The sequence below is a fragment of the Sardina pilchardus genome, chromosome 4, assembly GCF_963854185.1.
Source record: "Sardina pilchardus chromosome 4, fSarPil1.1, whole genome shotgun sequence".
Taxonomy (NCBI): Eukaryota; Metazoa; Chordata; class Actinopteri; order Clupeiformes; family Clupeidae; genus Sardina; species Sardina pilchardus.
In genome coordinates, this window is record NC_084997.1 from 25,735,026 (window position 1) to 25,750,599 (window position 15,574).

A 15,574-nucleotide genomic window follows, 5' to 3' on the forward strand; every position below is an offset into this window, starting at 1 on the left:
ATTAGTTACTAACGGAGAAACACAAGCCAATGCATGTCCTACGTATCAGGCCTGTGGATTGAACTATGTTCTATCAGTTGTACTAGATGATTTACTGTACACCCACCAATGCATGTGATTTGACATTTGAAAATTAATACTGCTAATTACACTACTTCCTGTGTCTGCGTTGAAACCTGTTGGGAGAAGTTGCGAGGATAGAGGAGCTTAGTTGTGATTGTTGTACTTGTGTGATCAGCTGGCTGAGTGTACTTTTTACTCTCAGAGTGTTATACTGTAGCTGTAGATATAACCATGTGAACAGTGCATCTGTTCTTGTTTCCTAGCCTGATAAACCAGCCTAAATGGATTGGATGTCTAATTTAGTCTGGCCTCGATCAATGGATACAACGGAACATTGTTGATGAGCACAACCCGTTGTCTTTCAAACCGTGTCTGTGCCTATAGGCCAACGCTCCCTCAAAACCCCGCCCCAGAGCCCTCTGCCCCGCCCGCGTTGATTCAAAACACATCTCTGCGTTGTGATTGGTTTAGTTGCCATCTGCCAGATTCAGGGCAGTGTTTTCAAAATGTTCAATGGTCCGAGGCCAGACCCAAATGCAGGCAAAACATTTTGCCGTCCAGCAGTTGGCGCTGGTTTTCCAGGCTACTTGTTTCCACCAGTTCAGTTTGTGCTAATGCAAGCTAATGAGAGATGAGCTGATGACATTCACATCAAACTTTGTGCTATATGACAACAAAAACATATTGCTTGAATATTGTCATCATTTTATTTTAAAAATTGAAATATTTAATTATATTTTTATTATCACTTTTTGACCCAAGGGCTTCTTGTGTTTGTAGAGTTGTCATTACACTTTCTTATAACCACTTCCGCTCTAAGGGAGGATTCTAAGCCCTCTGAACACAGTTTGGTGAAACTGTCAGATGTCAGCTCCATTTTAAAGCGCATTGAATCACTTTATGACTGAACTTTTTGCGATGGTCAAGTGGAGTCTATCAGGGTTCCTGAACTGCAGTTATTGTGTGATTCTTTTCCAAGTGCTCAGTGCAGGTATGGGCACATTTTGGTCAATATTTGGTACATTGTTTGTTTTCCAGATGCTCTGTTCTAGCAAGTAGTGGCAGGATATATTATATTTGATGAGACTTCTTCATATTTGTACTGACTAAAGATTGAGTTAATATTTTGGTTATGCACTGTTGATCACAGCAAAATGGAACAACAATCTCATGATGCATTTCCACACATATGGATTAATGTTTGGAATGTCTCTTTCACAGAGCACCAGGATATGAATCCCTCCATAACAAACACATCGGCTCATCTTGGACAGAATGTTTCTCTGGCTTGCAATGTAGGCCTAGTTGGTAATGTAACATCCATTCGATGGGAAAAGGATTCAAATGCTCTTTATCATTATATAAAACCTAATCATATCTACAGAAACCTCTCAGAGAGGATTAGTGTTGACCTCTCATCAGCAGCACTAGCCTACAGATAACAGCTGTGAGGGACTCTGATGCTGGGATATACACTTGTGTCAAAACAACTACACACACATCTGAAACAAGTAAAAGGAGACTGATTATTAAGAGTACAGGTATTTAACAATCAGATTACTTAGCTGCATCCCTAACACACTCACAACTCCTACTGTAATGTGTAGCACAGAACCTATAAGCAATTTTGTCTTCAACTTACAGGTAAAAAGAATGACACAGAGATGGCAAAAGTACCTCCAGTCATTTACATTGTCATCCCTGCTCTGGGTGGCGTCTCTCTGGTTTGCTGCATTATATCAATTTACAGGTAGGCATCACTACTTAACTTATCTTTAAGATATGACTGCAGTAACAATACATTGCAATAATATAATTCAATGTTGATGCATTATGTTCAAGAAGATGCCACAAATAATTTCTGTTTTCTGTGTTTATTCTGAAAGTCAGTGTGCGTTGGTTTTGAATAACTTTCCATGCCTTTAATTTTGGTTTCCATGGCAAAGTCGCGAGCATGGACTTGTCATACATTGATAAAGTAAGCATTTTGAACCAGGAGTAGGAAAACCAAGAACTAAAGAGTTCAGTGCAACCTAAAGAAACTTCAGAATTTAAGCTAAAATTGTCCGAAGCTATATTGGTCTATCATGTTGAATTCAAAAATGCATTTACTACTGGGAATGCACTACAGTGATAAAAAAAAATAGCATTAATGTTATTTAGCCTTCCCTGTTTTATTTAAAAGATTTTAATATTACTTTCATATGTGGGAAAAATAACATCAAAACATAAGTGGTAATTATGGTAATACTTTTGTGAGGCTATTCACATTATAACATGCCACTGATGACGCAGCTTTGTAGATGACAAATGTTTAATGATATATTTCATTATACAAATTATGTTGTATTCAATTATGCACATTGAACGTTCTTGAATTTAATTGTTTGCTATTCCTGTGAAATTCACCAAAACATTCTGACAAATGACATCTGAAGGATATTTTTCACACCTGACATATTTTCTTACAGCTGTAAATTCACAAACATGTACAACATTACTAGACATGAAGATGAAGATGCCATGATGACGGAAGTGTTTTTTACAGCTAAGGAACCAGGCACTATCAGCAATAAAGTGCCTCTCACTGTATAAGGAATTAATTATTTAATTTAAAATAAAATACTTTGCTTGTTACACATACTGTACATGTCATTATTCTATTATTGAATTACTTGTTATTGATTTACACTACTGATTGCCCTATCAATTGTTGCTGTCTGAATCATCCAGTTTTCCTGAATATACCGTGATAACAGGCTACATAAAGCAACTGTCTTTAAGGTTGAGTTAAAAATGAATGACATTTCCAATATACCCATAGCTTCAGTCAGTAGTATGGAGGGACACACTAGGTTTTGGCAGACTCAATTGTATTTGCCTTAAATCAACATATTGTTGTATTCACCCATTCTAGAAATGTATTTTCTTCCACCTGCATTGTGATAAGACGAGAGAGGAGAATGGAGAGGCTAACTTGGGAGGAAACAAAAAAACAAAAAAATCGGGAGGTCACATGACAAAACTGTACTTGCCAATTGTAATTATCATAACATATTCTTATAAAGTGCTTTCTTTATTTCTAAACAAGGCGTTTGGTAGGGGTGCGCACATCCACAGAAACAATAATCCAGGTGCCGGACAAAAGTGGTAGACAATATGATAGATTGGTCCGCACATAGGCTCCAAAAATACACTTTTTATTTTAGTAGGCTACAACGTTTCGATCCTCCAGTGGGATCTTCCTCAGGCAATGAGAACAATGGTCTAATTGTTTATTTCTAAACAATACATCATCTGATTATTTACTGTTTAAATGTTACATTTTTAAAACCAAAACACTCAGGCGAGGCTACTTCTGGGCCATATTCCAGAACCTTCTAAATCAGAATCAGAATTAGATTTAATTGGCTTACATATACAAGGAATTTGACTTCAGTGTATGTTAAAACTCATTTAACAAGTAGACATGCAGTAGTGCAAATCGACATAGCAACATTCAAACAACAGTAATATAGACACAGACTGTACAATAGACAACAACCACATATATGCACATAGACATCACACAATATCCAAAGGCATAGTATCAGAACAATACACATGAGGTGGTGTGTATATAAAGTGCAGAAGTAAAGTGCAAATGTATGCATGTAATGAGTGCAAGATGCATGTGGGTTGATATGTGTGTAATGTGAGGGATAAGTTGGTGAATGACCAAGGAGGGGGGATGGCCCCAGTTAACTGCAGTTCAGTATAGTGATGGCAGAGGGAAAGGAGCTGTTCTTGTGTCTGGTTGTTTTTATGCGTAGGGATCTGTAGCGCCTGCCAGAGGGGAGGTTAAAGAGGGTGCATGCAGGGTGTGTGGGGCAGAGCGGTAGATAAAACAGAGTGGCGACACTCCCATAGACCTCCATAGATAAAAATGGCAGCGCTTTTTCCAGGCTATTTCCTTGTTATGGGACTTTTGGAACTATTTACAGCCAATCTCTTGGTCAGTAGTTAATGAGTTAATTGATTATACCTTCCAGCATCTAGAAGTACATCCCACCCTCCTGCAATTCAGCCATTCAGCACGGGTTTTTTGGAACTTTTGATCGCGTGGCGGCGACATCAAAGCGTGTCACAACTCTCTTTCTCTCTCTCTCTCTCTATGGCTCTGGTGTGGGGTCTTTGAGGAGGTCCTACCAGTGTACAAGTCCTGAAGGGAGGGCAGGGGGGTAACAGTGATTTTTCGGCCCTCTTAATTATGCGCTGTAATCTGCGTTTGTCCTCTGGATTCAATGCCAGCTTTATAGACTCCCTCACATAACATATCTGTACTTTACAACTTTAGAATGACCTATAACATATAATGCTAGTCATCTTAAAACTCTACTATCTCAATGTATCAATGGATATACTGTCCAGTTCGAAATTCAAGCACAGAGGACAAAGATGGCGCCCCCCATGTCTGCACGCAGAATACAGCACAAAATTATAAGGGATCACTTTTTCATAGTATAGTATTAGCACCAAGTCAATTAAAGTTGTGAGATATTGATCGGGTTAATGTTGTTTTCACATGTAAAGATATGTCCATGTATGCTATATACAGTAATTGTCAACTCTGTATGGGCAAGTTTGGTACATTTATGTACAATTTACACACAGGTTAAATTTTCTTCTCCAGAAATGTTATGTTTTTTTGTGTTTATTTATCATGTCGTTTCAAGAAGGAAAGTGACCGCATAATTAGCTCTTTGAGCGCCATCCCCCTGAGCTGCTAACCACTTCCTCCAATGTGCAATTTTCTTTTTGACTGCAGTTGTTCAAAAGCTGATGATTATCATCATTACCTTAACCAGTGTCTTCTATGGCGAACAGGGGACCACTACACTATCTGGGTCTGTGTGTAATTTTGCTGCATCTTACATGTGGAGGTAAAATCACTATTAGTGTTGTAATTTTGCACTTTCTCCATGTTTGGTCAGTAACTCTGACATTCAACATTTTCAATACATTGATTGATTTACTGAAAGGGTCGGGTCACTGTTACATGGTTTTATTAATGCTGTTGTCTTTGTCTTCACAGATGAAGTGATTTCCATCAGTAAGCATCTGAAGGAGAATGTTACGCTGCACTGTAACACACCTGGCAGTACTGTAACAAGAATCAGATGGCTAAAGGATGGAAACGAGAGGTTTACATATAGCCCAGTAGTGAACAAAACCATAACAGACTTCTCTTCAAAAAGGATAAGTGTTGATCCTGTTATTATGGTGCTGTATATATCTGATGTGAATGTATCTGATGAAGGAATATACACGTGTGAAGTAACAAGCTCTTCAGGACACATGAGGACAAGAACATGGAATGTAACCATTCTTCAACTTCAATCAACTCCAGGTAACTGCTTGTAGTTATTCCATAATGCATTCCTGTACATTCAACATTTCAGACAAATATTCAATATTGCCATTTTAAACAGATTCAGTATTGTTATCTTAAATGTAAAGGATTTAGTTGTGATTACAATGACAATCCCCTTCTAACAGTTTTTGTTACAGCTTTAAATTCTCAAACCACAGAGTTGCCATACGTGAAGTTGAAGATGTCATGACGGAAGTGTTTTTCTCAGCTAAGCAACAAGGCACCATCAGAAGTAAAACACCCCTGGATGTATGATGAATTAATTATTCAATTTCAAATAAAAAATGTTTTTTCTTGTTACACTTGTAATTATCATTTAATTTAATTTAATTGATTAGATTATGTATTTACACTACTCATTATTCAATTATTTGTTGATGTCTAAGTCATCCAACTTTCCTGAAAACACAAAAAATATAACAAAAAACATAAGGCAACTGTTGTTTTAGACCAAAAACACTTCAATGTCTTTATGGTTGAGTTTAAAATTAAATGTTCGTAGGCCTACTATGAGGGGCACAATTAGTTTGGGCAGATTTAAAGTGTAAATCCGGAGTAAGAACAACCTAGGGTCTATTTCCTGGTCCAGTAATTTCAATCAGCAGGCACATTCCATCATCCAGCGCTGTACAATTCTGTCTGAATCTTTCAATACAACTTCACATAGCCAGATCTGCACAGGGAACATGCCCGCTGACTTGACATACCAGACCAGGAAGGCAGCCATGGAATTTTCTTTCTTCAGATACAGGTCTTGTTATAACCTCTCTGTACACTTTGAAAAGATTGCAATACTTTGGTTTGTTTGTCGAAACCCTCACCACTACCACTGAAGTGTATTTATATTTTGAACATTGTTAGTGATATAAAATAGCAAAGTGGCACCCTGTCCTGTCAGGCCATTCAGCACAAATACTTGATGAATACACTTAAGGTGGGGTTACACTTGCTGCAAACAATGCGTTCATGTTTGCATCATGGCTGCCTCGCGTATTTTGCGGTTGTTTGGTGCGTCGGTCGTGCACGTCGTCGCAAGCGAACATGACACGTCCGCAAGATGCAATACTGACGAAGAAAGTAGGGGGCGGTCATGGCGATCCAGTGTCTCTGCGTCGTTTGTTTACATGAGCACGTGATCACTTGAGGCGATGTCATACCCGGCTTTAAGGTCCGATTTCCACATCTGATATTACTATAGTCTCCCTCTAGTGAAGACCTCCAGTTGGGTGCGTAATGCTGCAGCGAGTCTGTACACAGGACACAGCAGGTCGCACACGAGCACATACGCTTATAGACATGGTGAGTTTTTACCTGCATAGTGTGTCTTTAAAGTGAAATACTGACCAACTACTGTATGTTTGACTTTGGTTTGGTTTGTTGTATGAATACTTGTGGAAAGCAGCTTGTCTAAAACACAGGTGAACACAGATAGTACAGACTGCTCATCTCTCTCTGTTACATCCGCTTGTGCTTTGTGGTGTGATCACTCGTGCCCCCCTCTCTTTCTCTCTCTCTCTCACACATACCCCACACATGCACAAACTCCACACATACACAAACACCACACGCACGCACGCACGCACGCACGCCTGTAAAAGGCCTGAAACTCCACAGTGCCTGCTGCAGAGGCCATTGTTCCTCTTTGGAAAGCTGAGGTACTGTAGATTATTGGAAAACAATCAGAAGAACTGTGTGATGTACTGACACAGTTACAGTTACTTCCAGGTAGGCTGTTGGGATGATGACTAGCCATCTATCCTATCACTTTGAACTGATGATTCTGTTTTATGAGGTCTCATTATTAAGCGCATATTCAATGATACAATTCTGGACACATCACAACAACACAGGCTATGCAGAAATGGACAAGTGCCTAACTTGTACAACTAGCTTCCTGTCTCAGCCCTGAAGAATCAGAGTAAGGTGACAAAGCCAGGGAAGTGAAGGATGCCAGTTGATGATATGATATGATATTGGTACATATTGTGTTGTAGTGTTTAAAAAAACATTCTGATGTGTATAGGCATGGTTGTACTTTCACAGTTTGCATGCAGGTTAAAATGTAAAGATGATGACATGGGATTTGATGTGTTGTTTCTTTAAAAGTCCATTCAAGAAAAAAATAACCTGTGCAAAAAAAAAAAAAAAAGTAGCAAGATGTATTTTGGATAATTCCCTGCCATGGGGCCATCTCCAGTCAGTGACCGAAAGAGTAGAGCTCCTCTATAGGACGATCTTCCTCAACTGCTAACCACTTCCTCCACTGTAAGATCTTCTTTTTGACTGCAGTTCTTCATATCCGCTGTGCTGTGCTCTGTTCTCAGTACAGGACTTTATGGCGAGTAGGGTTCACCTCCAGTATCTGGGATTGTGTGTGATTTTGCTGCATCTTTCATGTGGAGGTAAAATTCATTATTAGCACTGTTATTTTACACTGCTCTCTTGAAATTTGGTCAGCAATACTGCCACTGTCATCATTGGCAATATATTGTGAGAATAACTGTGAGGATCATACTACTGTTATCAAATGTATTAGTAATGCTATTGTCTTTGATGTTACAGATAATATGGTTTCCATCAACACACCTCTGGGGGAGAATGTTACGCTGCACTGTAACACATCAGGGATGGATATAATAGTCATCAGATGGATAAAGGATGGGATCAAAGTGTTTATATATAGCCCAGTATTGAAGAACAAAACCAAAAAAAACTTCACTTCAGAAAGGATGAGTGTTGCTGCTCCTCATGATGTACTGCATATTTCTGATGTGCATGTATCTGATGAGGGAATATACACATGTGAAGTAGCAGCCCTTGAACAACACAAGACAGACTCATGGAACCTGACTGTTACTTCAGGTAACTGCTTTTCAGTCTTCCAAATACATTCCTGTATATTCAGCACATTGATGTAGTGTCAGTAATGATCCATGCTCTGTAACACATCGTCTCACCAGATCCATCCCAATCCCACTGGATCAACGTCATCACTGCTGCCTCAGGGACAATCATCGTCTCCATCATCATCTGTAGCATGTTATGCATTTACAGGTAGGTGCACTTTCATTGATTAGCATCCTAGTTCCTGCAGCAAGATTATGTGCCCTTATATCACAGCGTTATAGCTGTATATAGGCTACTGTATATGTACTATGTAGGCTACTATTGAGCACTGTGTGATGCACAAAAAATATTAGTCCCATTAGTTAAACCATGGTTGCTGTCTCTTAAGGCATCACAGAGTTCGAAAGGTAAATTTGATAACCATAATAATGGAATGGAGTAACATTTAAGCGATAAGCATTTAAGCCTTTTAACATTTATGACTACAACTATGAGCCTTTTAATATTTAAACTTTAAAAAACTGAGCTACAGGTACAGTATTAGAATAACATTTAAATTGCATGAGTACTAATTGGTGCTATCCTATGCTAAATTCACCAAAACGTTACAGACAAATATTCAGCTCTCAGCATTCAGAACAGAATTTTAAATGCAAAGGGTATTTTGTTGAGTTTAGGTTACAATGAAAATATAACCTTCTAACAGCTTTTCAACCCCTGATAGGTTTTGTGACAGCTTTGAATTCTCTAACCTGCACAAAGTCGCCATGCTTGAATCTGAAGATGTCGTGACAGAAGTGTTTTTCTCAGCTAAGCAACAAGGCACCATCAGCAGTAAAACACCCCTGGATGTATGATGAATACATTTTCCAATTTGAAATAAAAATATGTTTTGTTACAGTGACATGCAGTCATAATTTTATTTATTAGATTACTTGTTACGTATTTACACTAATTTACTGATTGTTCAATTACTTGTTGCTATTAAGTCATTCAACTTCCTTGAATACTGAAAAAAAAACCACATAAAGCAACTGCTCTATTAGACCAAAGACAATTTAATGCCTTTACGGTTTCATTGAGTTTAAAATGAATCTGCAACAAATACAGATCTCTGAAAGTAGTAGGGGTACAATTAGTTTAGTCAGACACAATATTTGTAGAGTTGGCCGTAAACGACAAATCCAGCGAGTTTTAACATACTGTAGATTTCCGTTTCTTAAGGTCACCGAGTAGGCCTGCTGTCAATATGAAAACTGAAACGAAAACAATCAATTTTACCTATAGTTCGAGTTGCTACAGCAAACAGCTAAAGCAGCCAGGTAGCTAGAGTGCTAGACCCTGGGGGCATGTCCTTGAGCTCCCAGAAATTGAGATCTGTGAACTTGCTGAATTTCTCCTTTAAAGAGGAACTATGCAGGTTTGGCGATTTCTTCGCTGTTTTATCATTTCACGATTGCAGGTTTCTCTGTAGAGCTTCCCTTGTGTATATTTTACAACACTACTCAATCGGTCAATCTGCTTTTTCAAGAGCATCATCGTGAGGCTCGGTGCCATAAACTTGCAAGCGTGGTTTTCCACTCACAGACGCTAGGGTGAAGCAAGACAGCCATCATTCAACCCGAAATAAGTCAAATAACCATTCCAATGACTCCGAAGCTGACCAGTTGAAGCAAAATAAGCTAAAAAACTTGTTGTATTTCTCCTTTAAATCGACATTCATTATGGTGGTAGAACCTACACTCCGATACCACTAGATAGAGCCATTTCTCAAGCACGGCTCCTCCACATTATGTACTGTAAATGTGAGTATATAAAGGAGGCCATAAACTACAGAGAGTCCATACAAAGTGGAAAGATAGTCAGACACCCCAGGGACCATCCCATGGTAAACAGTATAGTGATTTTAGCAGGACAAGAAAATTAACATTACAACTGCAGTGTTGTCATCAGTCTACTGCTGATGTTTACTTGGCCTTGTCATTGCAGAAACACATTATTCTGATACTTTTTTCCCCTATGAATGGTATGCATTGTCGCCTAATTGTGTAATTGTGTAATTGTGTAATTGTGACAGTAATTGTGACCCCAAGAAACATAGATCTATGCGTTAAAAGTACACCTTCAATGTACCTCCTTAAATGTACCACCTCAAAGGCCACTATGCAAGATTGTCACCTTTACAAAGCCAATTTGATGGTAAAAAAATTGTAACAGGCCAATCATTCACCTAGCATAGCTATATAGCATAGACGTAGCGAGTTTTACCTGCATAGTGTACCTTTAAAGTGAAATACTGACCAACTATGTTTGACTTGGTTTGGTTTGTTGTATGAATACTTGTAGAAAGCAACTTGTCTTGGTGTACTGCTGGTCTCTTTTTCTGTTATATTTGCTTGTGATCTGAGGTCCGTGTGATCAAGGAGCTTCCTTTTAAAATCTCTCTCTTTCACACACACAGACCACTTATACGCAAACTCACATGCTCTCACGCACGGACACATGCATGGACACATGCACGCACACACACACACACACACACACACACACACACACACACACACACACACACACACACACACACACACACACACACACTCACACTCACACTCACACTCACACTCATTTCTCTCTCTCTCTCTCCTTTCTCTCTCCACTGCATGAGGTCTGAACTGAGTGACCACTGACTGCTCTAGATTCTAAAACCACACACACAACATCTGGCTGTAGCTGCTGCTTTCTGATCACTGCCCTTCCTGAAGGGCCACCTTTTGGGTTCTACAAGTTACATGTGAATTGACAAGTCAAGAAAGACTTAGAGGTGTCGCTGGGAGGTACATATATGTATATTGATGAACAGAACAAAACACCACATCCACACATAATTAGCATGAGATAACTGGAATGGATCATTTTCTTCCCTTAAGGAGAGATGAGTGATATGATGCAACACTGTCATGGCTACATAAAAGGTTAACTGTACAAAGCCCCCTGAGTTGTCTCACACTCTGTGTCACAAACAAAGAAAAAAGTGTGATGTTCCATCACAAGCAGATCTCACGCTCCTCTCTGCACACGTGACCAAATGTGACACAAACACAGACACAAACTTTCTCTCTCTCTCACACACACACAGACACACAGACACACACACACACACACACACACACACACAAACACTACATCACATACAGCACACACACACACACACACACACACACACACAAAGACACACAGAGAAAGACGTCATGTAGAGTAGGCCTTACAACATGATATTTGTATTATTATTATTATTATTAGTAGTAGTAGTAGTAGTAGTAGTAGTAGTAGTAGTAGTAGTAATATTGTTATTATTCCTGAGAATTAGTCATATTTGTAATAATATTGATTTTTTAGTAAGAACAATAACAATAGTAGTAAGTTGAATCAGAGAGGGCTAAAGTGCAGTAATCAAGGATCTTTGGTTGAATTAAGTTGCTTCAAAGAATGCATATTTATGGTGTTTCCTGTCTGTTGCAGCACTGGAACTTGAGGTTGGATGTAGAGCAGGGGGAGGGGGTGAGGGGGCTCGCTGGTGGGTTGGTTCAACTCTTGTGGTCCAGTGGCACAGATAATGCTATTGTCAATAACTGAAAAACACAAGTGTGGCCTGTGGATTGCGCCATAGATGTTTGACTCCAACTGTAACTGTACTGTAAATGGACTATTGAAAGGGACACTGGCAGTAGAGGTGCTGAGGGGGCTGCAGTACCCCCTCCTGGTGATGGGCTGTAACTGCCAAACAAAACTATTTCATCAATATTAGGCTGCTCCTACCCTTATCATTCTCCATGATGCATTGATCACTGATGAAATATCTCAACACTGTGCAATACTCAAAAATCATTAGTCACATACACTCATCATAGGTACATTTAAAGTATTCTCCCTATTTGTATACAGGTGAAATTATTTCCCATGCATCTGAAGTGAAGGTGGCAGTATTTGGATTAGTTCCACAATGGTTGCAGTCTCTTGACATATCACTGAGATAAATCATTTCTTCCCTTGCACACGGTAAAATTCAGAGACTGACATGACATTAAAGTAATACTTTTTAAAGATTTACTAAGCTTGCCTGCTTGTATAGGCAACTTGTTTTGTTAAAATCTCCATCACTTGTTCAGTGTATTTACTGTAAAACATCCCAAATGCAACGTATTGTGCATTTACAGGTACATACACATGAATTGATTGTTATCCCATTCCAAACAAATATTCAGTATTGACATTTTGTAAACAGATTCAATATCATCATTTTAAACAGAAAGGATATGAGTTTCATATCCTTCTAACTACTATTCATATGAGTTCAGAAGGATTGAGTTCAGATTACAATGATGAATATCATCATCTAATAGCGTTCCACCCCCTGACAGCTTCCATTAGAGCGGTCATTTCTCTCTACAAAGACATAATGAGCTGATCATTGACCTGGCTTTTGTCTTCAACTTGGATCTGGGTTGCATGACGATATCTCCTGGGTTGCATGACGATACCTTTTATCATGTGCCATTCAACACCAAACAAGTAGCCTACAAATTATGAACACAACATATTCTCCATAGACTGATGTCAAGAGAAGCCACACAGGTTGCACTCAATACACAGATATCACAGCTCCCTTGACAATTTGGACAAACAGAGCAAAATCTAAGCTTTTTGCCTATGAATTATTTTTTTGAGAAAAGTGTCCTCCTTTTCATAATATTGCTGGTAGTCACCCATGATCAGTGTTGAGAATCGCATTGCTTGTAATTTAATTCCTATTCTGTATCTTAACAGTTTATGGATCCAGCCATCTTAAACAGAACTGTTTTTGATGGGTGCAGCATGTCTAAGTGCACTGTTAGGCTACTGATGCTAATCTCAGAACTCACTCTACAGACTACATGCAGACAATTACTGTATATTAACATGAATCTATACGACAAGCTTCCTGTCTCAGCCCTTAGGCATCAGAGTAAGACAATAAGCGGAAGTGAAGGGTGCTATTCAGTTTGTTGTTTTTGTAACTGCGAAGGTAGATTGATACAAAATGCTATGACAGTGTGTAATCTTCTTCTCCAGATGATGAAATAGTATGGAATGTTATTTTGTTTCTTCATCAAGTCCTTTCAAGAAATGGAGAACTTGCCACATAAAAAGTATCAAGAGAAGGAATATGGACAATGCAGAAATCTCGAGCCAAAGTGACTGAAAGAGTACATTTATAGCTCATCTAGCATCATCCTCCTGGGCTGGTCACCACTTCCTCCTGTGTGCAATTTTCTTTTTGACTGCAGTTGTTCAAAAGCTGACAATTATCATCATTGCCTTAACCAGTGAAGGACTTTCTACTATGGCGATGAAGATTCAGCTACAGTATCTGGGTTTGTGTGGAATTCTGCTGAATCTTACATGTGGAGGTAAAATAGTTGTTTGTGGTGTAATTTTGCACTGCTCTCTTGATTTTTGCTCAGCAACACTGTCACTGTTAACATTTTCAATACATTGATTGATTTACTGAAAAGGACATAGTGTCATTGTTACATGATATTATGAATGCTGTTGTCTTGGTCTTTACAGATGAAGTGATTTCCATCAGTAAGCATCTGAAGGAGAATGTTACGCTGCACTGTAACACATCTGGCAGGATTGTAACAAGAATCAGATGGCTAAAGGATGGAAACGAGAGATTTACATATAGCTCAGTATTTCCCAACAGAACCATAACAAACTTCACTTCAAAAAGGATAAGTGTTGATCCTGCTACTATGATGCTGCATATAAATGATGTGAATGTATCTGATGAGGGAATATACATGTGTGAAGTAACAAGCTCTTTAGGACACATGAGGACAAAAACATGGAACGTAACCATTCTTCAACTTCAACCAACTCCAGGTAACTGCTTGTAGTTATTCCATAATGCATTCCTGTACATTCAGCACATGTACTGTATGTGATGTCATTAATGATGATCCATGCCTTAAAACTCATAGTCTCACCAGATCCCTTCCCACTGGTCTACATCGCCACTGCTACCATATCAGGGATAGTCCTCATCATCATCATCTGTGTATGTATCTACAGGTGGGTGCGCTTTATTTGATTAGTGCATTCAAAGCATTTCCAAATGTAATGATTCTTACCCCTTTAAAATTCACCAAACATTTCAGACAAATATTCAATATTACATTTTAAACAGATTCAGTATTGCATCTTAAATGTAAAGGATTTATTATAGTGATTACAATGACAATCCCCCTCTAACAGTTTTTGTTACAGCTTTAAATTCTCAAACCACAGCGTTGCCATACATGAAGCTGAAGATGTCATGACGGAAGTGTTTTTCGCAGCTAAGCAACAGGGCACCATCAGAAGTAAAACACCCCGGGATGTATGATGAATTAATTATTCAGTTTCAAATAAAAAATTAATTTTCTTGTTACACTTACATGTAATTATCATTTAATTTAATTTATTAGATTATGTATTTACACTACTCATTATTCAATTATTTGTTGATGTCTAAGTCATCCAACTTTCCTGAAAACACTAAAAAAGTATATATATATAAAAAAAACATAAGGCAACTGTTGTTTTAGACCAAAAACACTTCAACGTCTTTATGGTTGAGTTTAAAATGAAATATTAGTACTATAGGAGGGGCACAATTCGTTTGGGCTTAAAGTGTAACTCCGGAGTAAAATAGCAAAGTGGCACCCTGTCCTGTAAGGCCATTCAGTGATAGCGCAGAGAGACAGTCTTACTGAAAACAACACAATGAACGTAATTTTGCTCACAATCAAAAGTTGTTAACTACCGTTAATAGTTGATTTCCTTCAGAGTTACACTCTAACATTTGTAGAGTTGGGCTTATATATTCTAAGTTAGATGATGCATTAATTCTTCATGTGTGTCTTTCTGGGTGTTTGTTTGTGTATATCTTTGTGTGTGTGTGTGTGTGTGTGTGTGTGTGTGTGTGTGTGTGTGTGTGTGTGTGTGTGTGTGTGTGTGTGTGTGCTCTCATATAATTTGGCCTTTGGTGAGACCACACCTCCTCCGATCCTCAAGGTGAATCAATGGAAATACTGTAGGAACTGTATTAGAAGTAACAAACACACTGAGCATCTTAACACCACCAGACAAAGACCAGGAAATAAACCTGAAGCATGTGTTTGTTAGCAAAGGGAGGAAGAGTTTAGAAATGACCCCATGTGTTTTTTT